The sequence below is a fragment of the Protopterus annectens genome, chromosome 2.part0, assembly GCF_019279795.1.
Source record: "Protopterus annectens isolate FY-2018-M chromosome 2.part0, PAN1.0, whole genome shotgun sequence".
Lineage (NCBI taxonomy): Eukaryota > Metazoa > Chordata > Ceratodontiformes > Protopteridae > Protopterus > Protopterus annectens.
The window spans coordinates 1,733,023,788-1,733,045,428 of NC_056728.1; positions in this window are offsets into that span (position 1 = coordinate 1,733,023,788).

Genomic DNA, 21,641 nt, shown 5'->3' on the forward strand with positions numbered 1-21,641 from the left:
TGGCTATAGGAATGATTACAGAGCTGTTCCACATGCAATTAACAGGTGGAGGACTCCAATTCATGCACAGGGCATCATCTGATCATGAGCATTATCTACCAATGTCAAGATCCTGCCTATGTAAAACAGATACATTTTTCCACATCTACCAGAGAGGAGGAGAGAGAAAGACAGAGGGAAAGAAAGGATGAGAGAAAGAGCCAAGCGTGTTTGTACATGATCTGTGGGTGGAGGGAGATCTCTGGGTATTATAATGGTTGCCTCTATATACATGTATGGCTGTGGATTGTTTACAACCACCTCTGTGGTGTTTGACAACTATAGGCCTTGTAATGTGACATTGGGACATATGCGTCCTCAATATGAAAATGTAGTAAAACCCACGCTGCAACGAATCAAGTTATTAAACAATCACACCCACACCGGATACTGCTGACATACACACAAACTCATTTACCAGTACTGTACTTCAAACCCCTATCTAGCCATGTATTGGTACTTATAGTGTGGCACAGTTATTGCAGGCACAACAAAGCTTATATTCTGGAGAGGTGTCCAAAGGTATCTTTGAAAGTGAGTGACATCAGCTGCAATGCTAAAGGAGGGGAGTGGGAAGTGTGAATGTCCAAAAATTCAGGTGTCAACAAAGACACACACCCTCTCACACACAAACACAACTGCCAGGACCAGAACTCTTATTTTACTAGTTTGCTATACTATAGTATTACGAAGTTATTGCAAGCTCCACAGAGCATACCTCTTGAGGACCTCCAAAGGTATCTTTGAATGTGAGGACATCAGCTGTAGTGCTAAAGAAGGTGAGAGGGAAGTGTAGAAGTATGAATGACCACAAAATCAGGTGTCAACAAAGACACACGCCTCTTTTGCACACACATTATCATAGTTGCCAGAACCAGGATTAAAACTCCTACCTAACTAGTTTGCTATATTGCAGTATTACACAGTTATCGTGAGCACCACAGAGCTTTCAAGGTTAAAACTTGGCCAAAGGATTATTTAGAGGTGACTGACATCAGCAGGCATTTTAAAGTAGGGCCAATGGCAATTGTAGTGGTGTGTGAATGGCCTCAAAATCATTTATCTCTGCACACACACACACACACACACACACACACACACACACACACACACACACACACACACACACACACACACACACTTACCACAGTTAGCTAGACCAGGATTTAAACTACTACCTAACTAGTTTGTTACACTACAGTATTATACAGTTATCACAAGTGCCAGAGCTTATTGGGCTGAGACTTGGCCAATGGGTTATTTCAAGGTTACTGACATCAGCAGGCATGCTAAAGTAGGCCAATGGCAGGTGTAGTGGTGTGAATGGCCTCAAACTCATTCATCTCCACACACACACACACACACACACACACACACACACACACACACACACACACACACACACACACACACACACACACACATTATCACAGTTGCCAGGACCAGGATAAGAATTCCTACCTAACTACTTTGTTACACTACAGAATTACGTAGTTATCACAAATGCCACAGAGCTTAAAGGGCTGAGACTTGACTGATGGTTTCTTTCAAGGTGACTCACATCAGCAGGAGTGCTAACATGGGCAATGGGAAGTGCAGTGTGTGTGAATGGGCCAAAAATAATTTCTCTGGAAACACACACACATAATTTCTCTGGAAACACACACACGCGCACACACACTCAGTCACACACAACTTTACATTTGACAAGACTGAGTATACAAATGCTACATGAACACTGATTTGTACTATCATGTTACACAGTTATCACAAGCACCACAGACACTATAGGGCTGAAGGCTACCAAAAGGAATGTGTACAGTGATTGATATCAGCACATCATGTGATATCGGCCAATTGAATGTGTAGTGGGTGGGACAGGCCTCATAACGGAATTCTATGTTACTGTCTGTATCACTCTTCCCCACATCTGTGTGTGTGTATGTTTGACATATTATAGTGTATTTGCCTTGGATATGTGTAAGTATTCCTATCCAATGTGTGTGTGAAGCATGAATGGTGTGCAATTTGGTGTGTGCACAGACATCTGCGAATGACAGATATGTATAGTCCACTGTGTTGTCAGATATGGGCTTTATTTTTCTAAGTGTAGAAGCATGCCCAGTATGACCTTCTGAAGTTGAATCCATTCCAGGTAGGGTTGTACTCCAGTCCAGGTTTGGTGTTCTACACATACAGCTAGCAACCTGTTTCTGCAGGATATCTGTTGATAGGTTGACAATATGGAGTCACAATGAGTGACAGATAGGGTGATACTGTAACTATTGCTGTCTGTGCTGCTTGTGTTACATAGTTGGTGTTAGCAGAGATATTCAGATGTATGTACTGTTTTACACTGTGATGTATTATGTCATCAACTACTGACAGATATAATTATTTGCTCACAGTTATTTACTGGGAAATACAAGATGAATGAAGCTGAGTTCAGTATTGTGGTCCACAGCCCACGATTCTTGCACACTCCTGCCATTCTGGAGGGTTAGCTACAAACACTAGCTGATGGGTCTGTGTAAATGGTCCAGCACCTTGGTACTATGGTGTCTGAGGATTCCCGTCTTGTACATATATCGACTTAACAGAATGGCCATATCCTGCTGTGGCCATACCTCTCAGCTGTACATATTCACCCAGGTTACCCAGAGGAAGGGCTCATATATCTGGTCAGTTCCCCTTCACATTGTGGTTTACAAACAGGCTTGTAGCCACCCATTAATGGGTTTGCAGGCAGGTAGTATGGGCAGACATCAGAGTTTCAGACTTCACACACTCCATGACGCCCATGCGCCTACACCCCCCACTCTGTCATTCTATCCTCTTTCTAACATTATGCGAGTGATATCTGAGAAGTATCCTATAGCTCACCCTTCATCCCAGTGGTATTCATGGATTGGTCCACAGTTCATGCAGTGGGACATGATGGGCATGCTACTGGGATTTGTCAACATGGCCTTGCATTTGTGTTCTGCTGACTGTGTTAGGTTGTTAGTTGTGATCTCATAAGATACCATACATTGGCACTATGGGTGAGGCACAAGCCTTTAACAGAGGACTGTAGGCCATTTGGTAGTGATGCAGGCCACCTGTAGCAGACCAGTGCATTCTGTCACTCCTACATTCCCAGGTTGTGAGCCAGTGGATTCCCCTGGTCACAGGGTAAGTGTGAAAGGTGTTAATGGCAATAGTTCCTGTCCATATTGATCCATTGGTCTGGATGTAGGCAGGGTGGTGCTTACAGCCAAGGACACACCTGCATAGGACAGCTCTTCAGCATGCTGCATTCTGTGGGTATTCCCATACAGATGTGGGTCATACTGTACTCATTCTAAACAGCAAGGATAAGACCTGTGATAAACCTGTGGCTGATGGTGGGGTGAGCTGAGTGCATGTGTGATATGGAAGCTACTTACAGCTGACACAGAGATATACCGGAGACATTCCCCTTATGCTGCCTTGTTCAGGGACATAGGAAGTCTCTCATTACTTCGTAACTGTGCCTTTTGTGGTCTGCCAGTGATTGGCCAGACTACATCAGTATTCCATACTACACAAACAACTAATCTGCTGCTAACCTGTCTGTACAATTCCAATGCTGTGTGCAGCTGACAGTTACATTTTATGCACTCTGTATAGGGTATGTCCACCTGTGTACTGTGTGTATGTATGGGCCCACATTTATGGCATGTCCATCTTTCAGACAGTGACAGATATTAACATCTGGACAGTGAACATGGACAACTGCTGACATGGGTATTGCTGAGAAGCACTGTGTTTGGCACTGCAGTTGTCGGAACATGGCCCTGTCAACCACAGTATGAGCCACAGGCCACCAAGACATAACTCTCCATGCCTACATGCTGACCACTTCCAGACAAGACTGAACACACAACAACCTAACGCACAGACCCCTGCATATTGTACACATGCAACAATCTATCCTGTACATTGGGCCAGCTTGGGTAATATGTGCTCCACTGATACTACTCCTCACACTTACATGTTACTGCATTTCTACTTAGGACTGTGCTATGTCTGTACTGGTACATCAGGTACTCTGTTTCTTCCACATAATTTTGTATTCTGACCTATCATGCAGACTGGAGGCATATCAGTGGAGTACAGATCTTAGGTTTTATTGACCTACATTTCAGTTTCAGACTTCTTACCCTTCAGAACTAACATACAACTGCCAGACCTGTTGAAGTCTGTCTATGTAGGTCTGGAGGGGGGCTTTTCACCATTGCCATCAATTGGAGGCCTTAGTCCAGCCTTTCTTTATGGTCATCTACACCTGTCCTGCTGGCTGAGGTTGGTGGTGGGTATGTGAGCCTCACTGACATGAATGTGTGTGTCCTATGGACACACATTTGGGCCACCACATGTACTGCAGTGGGATTTGTCACCTTATCTAGTACTGCCTAGTGTGTTGACACTAGTATTTGTTATGGATTTCATGCTGCCTATATAGTTGTCCAGTATCTGCTGCCATCCCATTCAGTCACCCGATTCCCTTGCATGCTCACATCCATACCATAGATACAACTATCAGAACATACTACTCCTTTCAGTAATTGATAGGAAGAGTGACTTACCTTGTAGCTGGGCCAGTATTGAGGATGGTGCTGGAGGACTGACTATGTCGGATGCACATAGTACACTCCCTATACATGGCAAAGCACAGGTAGTGTCATGTTTGGTATCCCTTTTACTGTATGTGCAAGTCAGAGAGAGGTGGCATTCCCTGGATCCCTACCATGTCAGTGTATGGGTTTCACTTCATAATTTCGAATTACTTAAATCTCGAAATTCAATAACCCGAGATTATGAAGTCAAACCATTCACAACACCGAAACCCACAATCCTGAATCACACAATCACGAACATACATACACCATACACCATTTAACATACACACCATTCCACCCACAGCACACAAACCACACAACCTACACTACATATAAGCAGGGGGGAAAGCCCCCCTGCACCCCCCCATGTAGGGGGATGCACCCCCCACACACACCCCCTACTTATATATACCAACTCTGAGGTCGCACATAACATAAAAAAAAAAAAAAAACAACACGCCCATCCTCCACTGCTCTCACACAAATGTACATCACACATACACAAACACCAACAAATCCAACACTCACACTTACACCTTCCTACCCTTACTCACACACGCAACATACAATAACACACACAAACACTCACTTACCTGCGATTTCAGGCACCATAACACTACACACAATGTACCAGAAATTCATAAGCACAGATTCGAGATATTCAAATTCGCTCTTATGCACTTTCGGCATTCTGGTTTTCAGCTTCATGGTCTTGGGTTACTGAATTTCAAGATTTCAGTAATTCAAGATTATGAAGTGAAACCCAGTGTATGTGCTATGCGTCGGCTCTTTGCCAAGGTCCAGGCATACTGGGCATGCCTCCTTCTGCCTACATGGGCAGGCTCAGGTGGTTCCTCCTCCGAGTCCCTCTGTGCTTGTGCTGGCCTTGGCAATGGTTGGGGGCTTTCTGGCCTTGCCCTGTGCTGTTCCTGCTGCAGCTGTTTCCGCAAGATCATATTGGATAGCATGGGACATACTATGAACATTTGTGTACATGTAGCTGGAGAGTACTGCAAGGCTCCACCAGATATGTCCAGACAGCGGAACCATGACTTGAGCATCCCAAACACATGCTCTATTATGATTCTGGTTTGTGCATGTGCCACATTATGGAGTTCTTGTTCAGGTGTATGTTCATATCTCAGGAGTGTCATCAGCCATGTCTGTTTCTCCTTCTCATTGCCTTCCCATTTAAGCCTGGAGGTGTGCTGTGCATACCCAGTGCTCACATGTGAACTGAGCTGCTATTTCCTGTTTTTCTTTTTTTTTTTTGTTTAAAACCTGGTGTGTGGAATGCACACCCATTTAAGCAGGGGAAACAGTGCTAAACAATGTGAGACACACTCAGCTCTGCTTAGCTAAGACCAAACACGGGCCACAGGGCTCCAATACGTTTACACAAAACATGACGCATCCTCTACTGAAGTCATACTCTTGTCCTGCCTACATGGCTCCCTATTCCTGCACCTGCATGATTAGGTGCAGGCTTCCAGTAAGTAGAAATCTGTGATTCAGTATAGGTCCCTTCATTTGCATACCCGAGTGTGCAGGTCCATATTTACAATTTCCAAGCACACCCTTTCCCCTTGGCAACCAGTGCTCCCCTGTCTTGTTTACATTCTGCCTGCCATTGACTATAATGGCAAAATGCATGTTTCTGTTAAATGGCAGTTTTTCCCTTTTTTTTTTTTTTTTTTTATTTTTGGCACATCCATGTTTGTGCGCCACTACCCTTAGCTTAAATGGCCGAGATTGGCCAAAAAAATAAAAGTTTTATTTTTACAGAAATTATGTGGCTTTTCATGCCAGTGGCCTTATATTTGGCCATTGGCTTGTCTGTTCTACATAATACATACTTTTCACGAGCTGTCATGCCTCCATTTTGTCAGATGCAAAAATGTATTTCTCTACTAGCCAAATGCATTTTTGCACTGACACTGCTCTTATATGGAATCCATTCAGCTTGTTGGATCACAAAATCACCTCATTTGCATGGTTTTCACCAGCAAATGAGGTGATTTGCATACTGAATGGAATTCTGTGCAGGAACAGTATAGGGCCGCTCATACACACGAAAATGGCCCTATCCTGTTCCTGCACAGAATTTGGCCATTCGTGAATCTGGCCCAGTGATTATATATCTCAGTTCATGTTGCGGTAATTTCATTATTAAATTTTTTTCCAACAAACATGATACGTAAAGGCCAGACTTTACTTTAGTTGTTATGAATTCAACAGATTCCAGTTCACTCTTTATAACTTGTTTTAGATGAAGAGGAACATCTGAAAATTGATGAAGACTCTTCTGTTTCCATTTTTTGTGACTGTCTTATATGGAGTTGCAGTGATGGTCTAAAACATTAGTGATCTGCTTTAAAATTACCTGGAATGGGAACATTAAATAAAATCACTTTACATTTTATATTAACATTATCATTCCATAAAGTTTGTGCAAAACAATTTACACTCCCCCAGAAATCCAATCAAAATAATATAATTCCAGTCTGCATTTCTTACCATGTTACATCTTCAATAAGTAAAATAATTATTTTTTAAATAATTTATTCAGAGTTTGAAATGCTCAGTGTAACAATTTACAAGTGTATACCTTCTTGCATTGTGCCAATGCTGTCTTAGCCACAGATTTCATTAAAGAAAATTCTATTATGTTCTGATATTTTCCAATGTATCTTAGAGAATAAATTTCCAAGATTTTTATTTAATTCATTTTTGTAAGTTAAGACAATTTTATACAGAGCAGATAAAATAGAGTCAGAACTGTATTCTTATATACTATTGACTGACAAACTCTATTACGCAGAGAATACTCTCAGCTGGGAGAGAAAAAAGGTTTTAAATCTATCTTGAGCAAATTTTTATTTCATTCTTCTAGGATCTTGTCATTATTACTCATTCCAAACTCCAAGTGCATATTTTCTGTAAATTTATGTTTGTTGTTGTTTTTGAAGCCAATTATACCTTCCCATGAAACTCTTCTTTTTCCATTCAACCATCTTCTGCAGATTTTAACTCTCTCGTAAACCCTTTGCTGCACAAACAAAATTATCAGATTGTGTCACTTTTTAAAGCTTGTTTAAAAAGTATAAACATTTTCAAATTCTTAAGTATTACATTAACATAGCATGAATCATAGGAGTAGTTATTTATATTGAAATAAATTGCACATAAATAGACACATTTTATTGTTAAATATATACATGGATGACTTACAGATTTTTAACTTACATTATTTAATAATTGTAATCGTAAGCCTTTCCAGTTTGCATCATAATTGCTATCCAGCTATTATATAATAACCTTAAATGCAGCTGCTAAGGTGTATGTTTCTAAATCTGAAAGTTTAATGCCTCCCCATCCCAAACCCTATTATCATGTAAGACTAGTCTTGGTCTGTTTGAATATCATGAAAAATTTATATTATTAAACGTTTTAATTTGTGCTTTATCTAGTGTTAATGTAACTGTGCTACATAAAGAATTTCTAGAAGGACAATTATTTTGATAATTTCTGATTTGGCTTTAAAGTTAAAGAATATCATATTAAGTTGTTAATTAGAATCTGTATTTCATTTATCTATTTATTGTAATTCTTATTGGTTGTTGTTTCTTAGTTATTTCAAAAAATAATTCCAGGATAGTGTAATTCCTTCCTGTCCTGAATAAAATTATACGTAGGTGAGGTTATTGTCCTTTATTTTCTATTTAATATAATAGGTTTGGTTTTATTGTTGTTTAACTGTAACCTTTAGAACTTTTCAAAATGATGTATTGTTCTTTGTATTTCATTCAAAGTTGAGCTTATATTAGTTGTAGTTAAAAAATATCAACTGCAAACATTAGCTTTGATTCATTTAATCATTCTACTTTAATTCCTAGTATGTCTGTGCTTATCCTAACTGCTTCCACTTTATTTGTGAATTTTTATGTAATGATTAGTCAATGAAATGGGCTTCTGCAAAATGCATCACATCCTAATTAAGGTCTTAGTCTAATAGGAATTCAGCCATCTGGTGGAAAACTAATATATAGGATAGAATTCTAGACATGGTCCTAACCAGAGTAGAGTACATCATGAATGTCCATGTTAAAGCCACGCTAACCAACAGTGATCATGTAACTGTGTAGTTTAGAATAATGGGACAAAGACAATGATATGGAATCTTAGAAGAACTAGTTAAGTTGTGCTTGAGAAAGAGGCCAATGATGAGTTAGTGGGCTACAACCTAATTCGAAAGTAAACCTTCTACAAAAATGGATCAGATATGGAGTATTCAGAGCTGTAGATAAGGAATTAAAATGGGAAAAAGACAAAAAGAAGAAAAGTCAGATGTGGCTATGTAAGATTGTGACTCAAACTATTAAAAATGAAGGGGTAAGGTGGGGGAGGAAACACAGTGCAAGGAAGATTGTGAAAAGGCAGGAAAGATGAGCAAGACAGTAATGGCAAAAGCTGAAAGGTGCTTGGCAAAAGAGATCAGTAAAGAAAATGATGGCTTTTGTTACACAACAACATTTAGAGATGTCGATTAAGCACTCTTTTCCATTTTCACAAAAGAGATTAAAGAACTGCTGTTTCAGGAGACAGGGCAACCAGGATGGGGAGAATAGTATGCAGACATCATGACAGATAGAGGAGATGGAGTAAAATGTGGCTGCCTTTACCAAGGATAAAACACAAGGACCATATGGACTACCTTCTAAAGTTCTCAGATATTTGACCGGTGCGCTGACAGAACCTATCTGAGAACTTACTCATCACTATCTAGTGCAGACATTCATGAGGGCTACAAGGCAAGTAAGGAAGTAATAAAAATACAGGGAACTGCAGGTCAATTATCTAAACAGCTCTGATAAAGTCAAAGATAATCTTGATGGGAAGGCTGGTAGCATTTCAATATGAAAACAATCTGCTAGACAGCAGCCAACATGAGTTCATGGGGGCATAATGAACTGTCAGACAAACTTGATTGAATTTTATGATTGAGTTACTGATGAACTTGCCAGAAGATTGCCAGTGATGTTCTACTTGGTTTTCATCATAGCCATTGATGGACATAATGCATTCTGCTGAAGCTAGATCAATTATTTCAAAACATTTTACAAACCAAAAGTAATACTTTGTGGCTCTGGATGAAGTGGATGGGCTTGCAACTCTTCTAGCTTCCTTTTCAGACTCATTGCACAGTAAAATAAATACTACCCACTCACACTACAGTCACTTTTTTTGTTCATCTGCTATGTTCTTCATCTGTTTTACTTTCTCTCTACTGCCTGAATATTTTCCTTCTCTCCTACTTCTCTGACTCTCAGCTTTTATGTTTGTTTAAAGGCATGATCACTGACAGCTACTCTCCAGCCTGGCACTAAGCACTATTATCCATTTTGAGCTAATATGAGCTTTTCCCCTGCATACAGCTTGTCACTCTGCTTGATCTCTATGCATCATTTTACCACTCAAAGCCTTACACCTTTGACCTCTGTTGCAGTCAGTGAATACTCTCCCCTGTCTTGTCTATCTTTAGCATGCCAGCTACCGATAGATGTAATACTTCTGAAAATGTGACATCAAGTCATCTCACCTGGCATCTTTCTGCTAGTTCCTTGATCCTGCTTGCTGGTTCCTCTGGTCTCCTCTGACTGATTATTGGTAACTACATGCACATCAGCATGCCTCCACCCATCCCTTTGCTGATCTCTTTGGCCCCCTTCTCCCACATCTTAATCAGTTTAAATTCATAGACTGGTTTAATATAATCTATTCTCTCCTTTTTCAATTATTTAAACACTCAGTACCCTCTGTGGCTCAATATCTGATCAACACCCCCCTCTCCCTTATCTTCACAATGGTTCTCACCTCCTTTACATTCTACCTCATATCCCCATACCTCCTACCTGTAACTTTTCCTCCCCTACTTTTGCCATCCCCAGCCCTTCTCAGTGTCTTACTGGGATAACCAGTCTCTGTACTGCACCTCATCCCACTGCTTCAAAACACATCCACTAATCTGTCTGTTTTGCCTTCTGCCTCTCTTATCTTACTTAGTGTCCCTTCATGCCCACCTTTCTCCTATTCTAATGATCCAAATAGCTGTTCTAAACCTAGAACACCATACAACTCTCAATCCCATATTCCTAGTTCATTATGTGATCTGCCTTTTGTTTCCAATTTATGAATCACTCACATTTTATTGTTTTTGTTTTATTTTTATTTTACATCATTCTGGAGTGCACGTGTGCAAAAAGTACATATTTATATAAAGCAGCACATATGTTGTGAGAGAGAGAAATTTAAGGTGGCTATCTATTTACTAACTTGAATTTTTGTCTTTAAGAGACATAAGAAACTCTCCCCTGGATTTATGAAGCCCTTTATAGTGTGCAGGATTAGTCTATGAGCTATATTCAGCAATATGGCCGACATGCGATCCAGGAACAAGCTCCCGGGACGTGCCCGTGACCTCTTAGGTTAATCCTGCACGGACCAATCTCCTGTATGCAAATTACTCTCTTTTGTAGGTGAAAACCATGCAAATGAGGGTAATTTGGGATCCAGGAAGCTGTCAGCTGTCAGTGTAGGACGAGTGCAGTCTGCAGAAATGTACTCGGTTAGTAACCGAGTACATTTCTGCAAACTACAAAACGGAGTTATGACAGCTCCAAATAAAGGCTGCATATCATTGAGGAAGCATGCCAATGGCCAAGTATAAGGCCATTGGCATTGCAAACTGTTTCAAAACCAAAAAAAAAATCAACTTTTATTTTTTTTTGCCGATCTCGGCTGTTTAAGCATAGGGCAGCGGCGCGCAAACGGGATTGGAGGGAATATAAAAAAATAAACTTATAATGAGCATTCTAGCTAAACACAGTATTCTGCCATGCAAGTCAATGGCAGGCATAAGACAACCTGGCTAGTGAGTAATGGTTGCTAAGGGGGGAGGCTCAGTGTGAGAGATGTAACTATGCATTAGCAGGCAATCCTATGCAAATGAGGGGAAGGATAGTGAATCCCAGATTTCCCCAGGGTGTGAGGCAGGTCCCAAGAGTGTAAGAGTATAAATAGCTGGGTGCAAGACTAGGATATAGGTGACATCATGGGGGGGTGTCAGGCATACTGTAAGTGGATTGGAGCTCTGTGGCTCGGGACTGCCCCTTGCTTAGCACAGCTAAGCTAGAGGTGTGTCCAAACTGCCTAGCACTCGTTACAAAGTGTAACCGGGTGTGCCCACTGTGCACCAGGTTTTACAGGAAGAAAAAGGAAGTTAAACCAGGAAATAACAGCTCTGTGCACATTTGAGCACTCTGTTTGTGCGGCACACACACAAGCTTAAACAGGGAGACATTGGGAAGGGAAAACAGTAGTAGGAAGGTAATCAAGGAGAACTAGCTTAGCTGACAGGTGAAATGCATCAGAAACAGCCAATTACACAGGCAGCAGCCCAGCTCATCCCAGCACACCACTATAAACTATGCAAACACCCTTCCCCCTTGTTTTTCCCAAAACCTCTGCACCACCAGTGTATACAGATGGGGAAATTTTACAAAACGGAAGCAAGAGAAAAAACGTTAGGGGCTGCTTTTGCTATCATAAACCAGCATGTGCAAGAGGCTGAGGGTGGTGAGGATGTGAATGCTGCTGAGCAACCCACAGTTAGGAGATGGAGAAGAGTGTACAGACCCAGGGTAACCTATGAAGGGCTACAAGAACTGGAGATAGTGGAGTGCTATAGGGTGGACAGGGACGTCCTACAGCAAATTGTTGAGCTGTGCCAGCCACTCCTTACACACAGAACTAACAGAGGGGAGCCCATCCCAGTGGATACCAAGGTATGTGTCAGCCTAAGAATACTAGCTACAGGTGCCTTCCAAAGGCCAACTTGGGATATGATGGGGATTTCACAGGCATCAGCATCCAGGGTACTCCACCATTTCCTGGATGCCATGTCAGCACGTCAGTGAACATGTATATTTCCCCATCACCCATGAGGCATTGGCGAGCAATATGCGTCTCGTCCACCAAATAGCAGAATACCCTGAGGTAGTGGGTGCAATAGACTGCATGCACATATGCATGACAACACCACCAGGTGAGCTGGGTAGGGTCTACATCAACCATAAGGGCTTCCCCTCCATCAACTGCCAGGTTGTGTGCAATGTCCAGGGCATAATAATGAATGTGTGTGCTGGCTGCCCTGGAAGTTACCACAATTCCCACATCTGGCATCTGACACAGCTGTACCAGACATTTGCCAGTGGGGACACCCCACACAGTCACCTAGTGGGGATGCTGGGTACGCACTGGTGACATGGCTGATGACACCCATCAGAAATGCACACACACCTGAACCAGAACTCCATAATGAGGCACATGCACAATCATAATATAGTGTGTGTTTGGGATGCTCAAGTCACTGTTCCGGTGCCTGGTCACATCCAGTGGAGCCTTGCAGTACTCATCATCTACATGTACCCAAATTGTCCTTGTATGTGCCATGCTACACAATATGATCCTGCAGAAACAGTTGCAGCAGGAACAGCATGGGGCAGGACCACACAGCCCCCCACCAGTTCCAAGGCCTGCACAGGTGCAGAGTGACTTGGAGGAGGAACAAGCTGAGCCTGCCCCAATAGGCAGAAGGAGGCATGCCCAGTATGCCCTGGCCTTGGAAAAGGGGCAACACATAGCACATGCACTGACACAGTAGGGACCCAGGGAATTACACCTCTCTCTGACTCACACATACAGTAAAAGGGATGCCAAACATGACACTACCTGTGCTCAACCATGTATAGGGAGTGTACTATTTGCATCTGACATAGGCAGGCCTGCAGCACCATCCTCAATACTGAGACACCCACAAGGTAAGTGACTCACACATGCAAGTTGGGGGGGGCACATACCCAACAACAGTAACAGCCAGCAGGATAGGTGTAGACAAACACAAACAAATGCTGTACTATGGCCTCTGAATGAGCCCTATGGGTAACCCCTCCCCCAGGCCTACACACACAGACTACAACAGGCCAGGCAGTTGGATGTAAGTTGTTGAAGGCTAGGAAGTCAGAAACTAATATGTAGGTAGTTAAAGCTAAGATCTGTAGTACACTGGTATGTCTCTAGCCAGCACGATAGGTAAGACTACAGACTGAAATGGTGTATCTGACATACCAGTACAGTCCTAGCAAATGTATAAATGTGTCAGGTGTGCCCCACCATCCTATGTACACTTATAGTAACAGTCAGGTGTGCCTCCCTCACACCTGTGTAGAAATGTAGAAACAGTCCCCCCCCCCCCCCCGCAATGCAGAAATGTAGCAACAGTCAATGCCAAATGACCATTGTATACCCTGCAGATACAGCATGCTACCTGTCGGTGAACAACACAAAGGTCAGCACCGCAGTACAAACTACCAGGACGTGATCCACACATGCAATAGAGATATCCATACTGGGCATGCTCACACACTTAGAGGAATGAAGGCAATGTCAGTCAGCAACATACTAAAAGGTCATACTGGGCATTTTCACACACTTGAAGGCCATGTCTGCAAACACCAGTGGACCAGACATATCTGGCAGTTGCAGTTCTTATTGCAGACACATGTCAGTATGCACCACCCCTGCCTTGCACATACAGTGGATAGGAACACAGACACATATGTAAGGACAGAACACTATAAAAGGCAAAGGTAGACAGACGTAGATGTGTGGAAGAGGATGACCATGACAAAGAGTCATCTGGGCCTGTCCCACCCAGCACACTACACAACCAAAGGGCCCCAAACACATGAGGTGCAGGTGTCACTCACTGCAGATACTAGCCACCAGTATCTGTCAGCATGACAGACTATGTGTTGCATGTGCCAGCTGTGCAACATGACTGTATAAGGAGGTAGTCACCTAGTAGCTGTATACACGTACCTGTGGCATATGACCCCGTGTGTGCCCGCATGTTGCATGTCAACCCCTACATGAATGGGTTATGGCCCATGCACCCACCACCCTCCCCATAGCAGTATCATGACAAGGCTGCTGAGGTCATCCAATGTGAAATAGACCTTTGGGAGAGCTGTAACTCAATAATCCCCATGGCACATCCCATAACTGTGTACTGCTGTATTTATAAACTAGTTAGGTCGTAGTTCTAACCCTAGACTTGGAAACTGTATGAGTGTGTGTTTCTGTGCATGTCTCTGACTGTGTAGAGAGAAGTGCTTTTTCGGCTAGTCACACTCTGTACAATTCATATACACAACTTTGGCAAGGTTGCTGATGTCACTCACCTAGAAATACACCTTTGGGGAAGTGATAGCCCAGTAATCTCCATAGTGCGTCCTGTAACTGTGTATTGCTGTAGTATGATAAAGTAGTTAGATAGGTGTTCTAACCTCAGACCTGGCAACAGTGTGCCTGAGTATAGAACAATGCTTTTTAGGCCACTCACACCCCGTACAATTCATATACTCAACTGTGGCCAGGCTGCTGATGTCACTCACCTAGAAATACAACTCTGGGAAAGGAATAGCTTTGTAATCTCTGTAGCACATCCTGTAACTGTGTACTGCTGTAGTGTAATAAAGTAGTTAGGTAGGTGTTCTAACCCCAGACCTGGAAGCTTTGTGTGAGTCTGACTGAGTAGAGAGCAATGCTTTTTAGGCTACTCACACTCCGTACAATTCATATACTTAACTTTGGCAAGGCTGCTGATGTCACTCACCTAGAAATACAACTCTGGGAACATAATAGCCTAGTAATTTCTGTAGCATGTCCTGTAACTGCGTACTACTGTAGTGTGAAAAAGTAGTTAGGTAGGTGTTCTAACCCCAGACTTTGCAACTGTGTGTGTGACGTTGTGACTGAATAACAAACAATACTTTTTAAGTTACAGACACTCCTTAGAATTCATATACTCAACTTTGGCAAGGCTGCTGATGTCACTCACCTAGAAATACATCTCTGGGAAAATTATAGCCCAGTAATCTCTGTAGCGTGTCCTGTAATTGTATACTGCTGTACTGTGGTAGGGTTTCATCTTCACCCATGGCAGTTCTGGATGTTTCATGTGTGTTTCAATGTCTGTGTATGGAGCAATGCAGCATAGGCTACTCACTCACAGTACATTTCCAGTGCCCTACTTTGCCAATCCTGCTGATGTCATTCATTGTGAAATATAACTTTGGGGAAAAAGCTCTTTAGTAATCCCTCTGATGTGACCTATAACTGATCCATGCTGAAGTGTGATGTAGGCTTTGGTCAGGGGTTCTATACCCGCAGTTGTGGATGTTTTGTGTGTGTCTCACTGTCTGTGTAGGGAGCAATGCATTTTAGGCTAGTTACTCGCAGTACAGTTGAAATGCCCTATTTTGGTAAACCTGCTGATGTCATTCAGTGTGAAATACACCTTTGGGGAAGAAATACTCCAGTAATGTCCATGGTGCGTACTATAACTGCGTAGTACTATAGTGTAATAAACTAGTTAGGTAGAGGTTCTACTCCCAGACATGACAGGTGTGTGTGTGTAACTTGTTTCCTGCGTAGAGGTGAGTGTGTGACACCTGTGGGCAATGTGGAGGGGGTTTTGCTTATTTCTTTTATGGTGGCCATGCTATATATCACAATGTCAACAATACAGGGATAACAGATGTAAATTAGCTGGGAGGCTGGGGTGCAGAGCCATACCCATACATGTGACATCAAGGCCAGCCAATTCAAGTTAGCAACCCCACTATTACCCAGAGCACACACTCAACCCATAAGTCATGCACACACACATGCCTCGGGAACAGCCAATATATGGGTAGTACACTGCATATTGGCCACTGATAGTAACTATGCAGTGATAGCAGTGGGCTACAGAGGGCATGTTACCCTGTCCATCTGTCCAATATGCGCGTATATGCAGACAGTGCACCTTCACCATGTTCCCCAATGGACACCTGCACCACCTGTGGTGCCTTCACATGTGACTCACAACGGACATACCACACCTGACAACATGCCCTGTATGGACAGATGACACTGACAGCAGGGAATGCTGTTGGCTTGCTATCAATGTAGGTGAAGGGTAAACCTGCTGCCCATTACCAGTTCCTGCCACAGGTGGGAAAGACTGGCACATCTGATGATAATCTGTGTTCACAACATGGCCCAGACACCCCAGGTACAGTTCCACATGTCACTGTACATGCATGTGGGAGGTGTGCACATCCCAGACACCATCCATGACATGGACTAAGGGACACGTACATGGCATGTGGTGTACAGCATTAGCCACACACAATAGTCACCCAGGTGATTGGATGGGGGATGCAATACCCACCTGTGTAGGCAAATGCAGTAACTACAGGCCTGAGCCACAATGCAGACCATTGTCATGTGGCCTGATGCTAAGGTATATCTATTGCCTACCCTTGTACAGCCTGCTGGTGCAGTTGACCACCACTCACCCATGTATACATGCACCCATGCATGTCAGAACTGGAACCCTGTGTGTTTGTGTGTGTGTGTGTTGTATGGTGCATATGTCCACATCCACACTCACTACAACCTCCAGGGCATACTGAAGCATACTGTCTGATGTCTGACATCTCCTCATACTCTTTGCCCATAGGGCCTCCGTATGACCCGTGTGGTGCATGTGATACCTGCACATTGATGTGTTGTGGCAATCCCACTAGTGATGAGTTGTAGGCCTGGCCCTGCCAAGTGTGTCAATGTGTGTGCGTCTCTGTGTGAGTATGCCTGTGTTGATGCCGGCACCTGTTCATGCAGACAAGCACATGTACGACACCTACCATATATCTACCGTATCCCTATTGCAGATGTCACTCACCCTCACATATATGTTCTGAGTGCTTCACATCAGGTAGCCCATGTGGTGCATCCAATAACTGCACTGAACTGTGATAGCACTACATAGTTGTTGGGGGTTTGATACCCTGTGCTGGTAGGTGTCTGACACAGACATGCTTCAGTTTTACTCTCCCACACCTCCCTGACATGTATCTGCCTCTGTCTGCCTCCCCCACTCTCTCTCTGGTGGATGTGGAGACCCACACCTGCCTTACTTAGGCAGCAGCATGTGTATTTTATGTGATGCTCATGATCCACTGATGACCTCTGTACAAATTGCAGCTCTCCCCTAGCTGATTGCATGTGGAACAGCTGTGGTAACAATCCCATAGCCAGTTGCATGGAAATAAACTCCAATGCCTAGGGACATCATGGTGGTGTTGGGCCTTTGCAGTCACTGTGAGCAGGAACTAGATCTGTTGTTTGGCAAACAGCATCTCAGATGGATTGTGGATTTACCTCTAACAACATACACTGTGGAAAAAGGGCAACAAACAGGAGGGGGATGTGCCTGACCTGACTACAGACTGTAAGTGCTGCTATACTGCATTTGGAGTAATGTTGGTTTAACAGTGTTTGTCTGGATTTGCCTGTTGTACATGTCGCAATACCTCACACATCAGTTCCATGAATATGAGGAATCCCCATCTGCAGGGTCATCTGCAGACTGGGCAATGTTGTACCTATGGTTTCATGTGTTAGCCACAGTGCATCTATCTGTGGAATGCAGAAGGTAGTGTGAGGATTGTAGTCTGTAGATGGTGAAGGCCATGACAGTTACTGACTTTGTATCCTTCATAGGACATATGTTGCAACAAACTCCATTACAATGGAAAATATATGAGGTTATCACAGCAGCATGTCTATACTGGCCCTGTATATGTGCTGTCAGTCACATCTCTGTCAACCTTTGTACATATGGCGTGCATCAAATGGTGCATATGGGCTGTACACCATAAATACTGTCATCATATCTGATAACAAGCCAGTTATATATCAGATTGCTACACATGTCATGTACAGTAGGGGTTATATTTCATGACATAAGCTGGACATTCTGTGGATGTTTGTACAGTACTGAGGTCTGTGTAGTGATGGTGAATGTCGGCAGTGTGTGTATTATTAATATGTACTTTAGCCTGTGTACAGACTGTGGTAGATGTCATTCTTCTAGCTCCCCTTCTATCAGATGTTACATGTTGCCCCACTGTATGGTACCATTTTGCCGTACATGTTTGCAGGGCCATACACACACATGTCCCATACCACAGGCAGACATCAGACCAAACTGTGCAGCAGCCCAGTATATGTAGGGTCATTCTGTGAGTGGCACATATGAGGATAGTGTAGAACAGATAGTCCATATACTGTAATATTATGCTAGCTTACCATATGTGGCTGTGGCTGTAAGTTCAACCCTGGGTGTTATTTCAAAATTTCCAAACGTGTCCTCCCTTTGCTTTTTGACAGGCGTGGGGGCCTGTATTAAAATCAGGGGGAATGTGCCCTCCCCCTTTCCCCAAAAATGTAGGCCCAAATGTTGAACCAACCCTTGGGGCCTGAACCCGTGCATTGTTTTTTCATGGGGCCCACACCTATTTTACCCTTTAACAGTGGGATGGGGTTTTGTGATACCCCTTTGGGTGTACTTTTCTGGTTTCCTTTTAATGGCCAAAATTTTCGACCCACAGGGATTCTGTACAGGTTTTCAATATTTTTTGGTGTTGTGTCCAAAGGCACCTGTTTTAAAACAGATTAGTCCCCCAAACAAGTTGTGAAACAACCCAAAGGTGCAAATTGTTTTACCGTATAAAATTTTTATCCCCTTCCCACAATTTTGGCTGTCTTATCCATATGTCCCGGCTTTGGGGGAAAATTGTCAAATTTTTAAAAAGGAAAAAATTTTTTATATTTATTAATTTTAATTCCATTTTATATTCAATTTTTCCCTGCTGGGAACCACCATTAAATCCCCCAAACATGTCATGGAAATTTTCCCTTTAGGAAATTTTTGTGTGTGGGGACAGTATAAGCAGAGGGAGCAAAACCCACAGGGAAGCACCAATGGACAAGTAGGAACAGGCTAAAAACTGTATAATTTGTTATCTTTTCATAACTGGGACAGGGGTGGGGTATGGCCTTAACACTCCATGTCCAGGGGACCTTTGTGGAAATATGTACATTTTTTATCCAAAATTTTAATATTAATATTTTTTTATTATATAATTACACCCTTTCTTTTTCAATTTCCCACTGGGGATGGCAACACCTTAAACCCACCGCATGTTTGGCCCTGTTTCCCTTTCCTTTTCCCCCCGTTATTACATCCCTTTCCTTTTTGTGTTGGGGGCATCGTGGATACAACGCCCGTGCCCTTTTCCCTTGGGACCCCCACACTCAGGGGGGGGGGCCATATTTTTTGTTTAGGAGGCCCGGTAAAAGCTTTTGGAGGGGGGAGTTTGTTATGCTGCTGGGGACTGGTGTACAGTTTTGCATTTCTTAAGTGTGTTTATCAGCTGTTTTGATGCCTTTTTACAACCCCTTTTCCCCATCCTTTTGACAGAGGTAGTAAGGTGTGCTACCACCGTCCTGTTTTTGTTTACCCTTTGGCCCCGTTTTTGTTTGTCTTCAGAACTTTGGCCCACACAACATTTTAAACCCTTTCCGACTAGTATTGTGAACTTTTACACAGACCTTTTTATGGGCAGTTTAAAAATATGCTGGTTAGCTGTTTAATCACATTTAAAAATTCCCATTTCTGCCCCGTTGGGGTTTTCCTTTTTTTATGGGTTTTTTGAGGAAAATTACATTGATTGGCCCCTAAGGGCCAGTTGTTGGGGTTTAACTTTCATGGGCTGCCATTTGTGTGACCTTCACAATGTTCTTATGCAAAATGCAGGATGTATGTACAGTGTATATGATTATTATTATAAATAAATATATTTAAAATTTATCTGACTGCATATCTGTGTCGTTTTTCTTTTCCATTTATGGGAATATTACATGCCCTTGGGAGGGAGACTGCCTTGGATTTTTCAGGGGGTTTTTTCTGTGGGGATGCCTTTTGTACAAAAATTTTGGGGGCCAACCCCCTTTTCTTGGAAAGTTTGTTTTCGAAGTTAGATGAGGCCTAATACCACTGATATTTTTCTGGATTTTTATGTGCATGATATGTAAATTAAGTTTAAAAATTTAATTTAATATTATTATTAATTTTAATTATATTTTTATATTTTATATTAAATATATAATATATAAATTTATATAAAATTAAAATTATTTTAAATTTTTTTTCTATATTTTATTATAGTTCACAAGACATTAGATTTGGATACACGTTGTTCATGACGGGGTGGGTGATATGTTTCTAAAAATTGTATCTTTACTGTCATTACTCATTTTTTAGGGGAGGGGCCTTGGTTTATTAAAATTTTATTTTTAAAATATTATACGTATTGGGATTTAAAAAGTGTCGGGTTTGTGGGGGTTCCCGGCTATAGCCCAAAACGGTTAAAAATTTGAAGGGATGTGTCTGGGGGAGCATGTACCCCAAACAATGTTTGGTCTTAACCCTTAATGGTTCTGACAAAAAAAAAGATTTGGTTAAACCAATGCCTATTTCAAATGTTTCCATAACCTAAAAATAGATATTTTTACTCTAAAGATATAAAACTAATATTTGCCCTTTGATGTATTTTTTGTATATAATTAATTTAAATATATATACATATATTAATTTTAAAATATATATATAATATATATATATATATATATATATATATATATATATATATATTATATATATATAAATAAATAATATATAATAATAATAATTATAATATATTGTATGATCCGTAATTATAGACACAGGGAAACTAATGTTATAATTCCCTTTAAAGGGTTGCTGAAGGCCGTAAAGTTTTAACATTGAAATCTTTTTAAAAAATTTTAAAGGTTATACATTTACTTTGCAGTTTTGGGAAGGGTCCTTGGGGTTTTTTACCCCCCGAGTGTTTATTGTTTCTGGGGGGGCAGAACAGGCCATGGATTTCAAGTATTAACTTGCAGTTGGGAGCAAAGGTTTTGTGT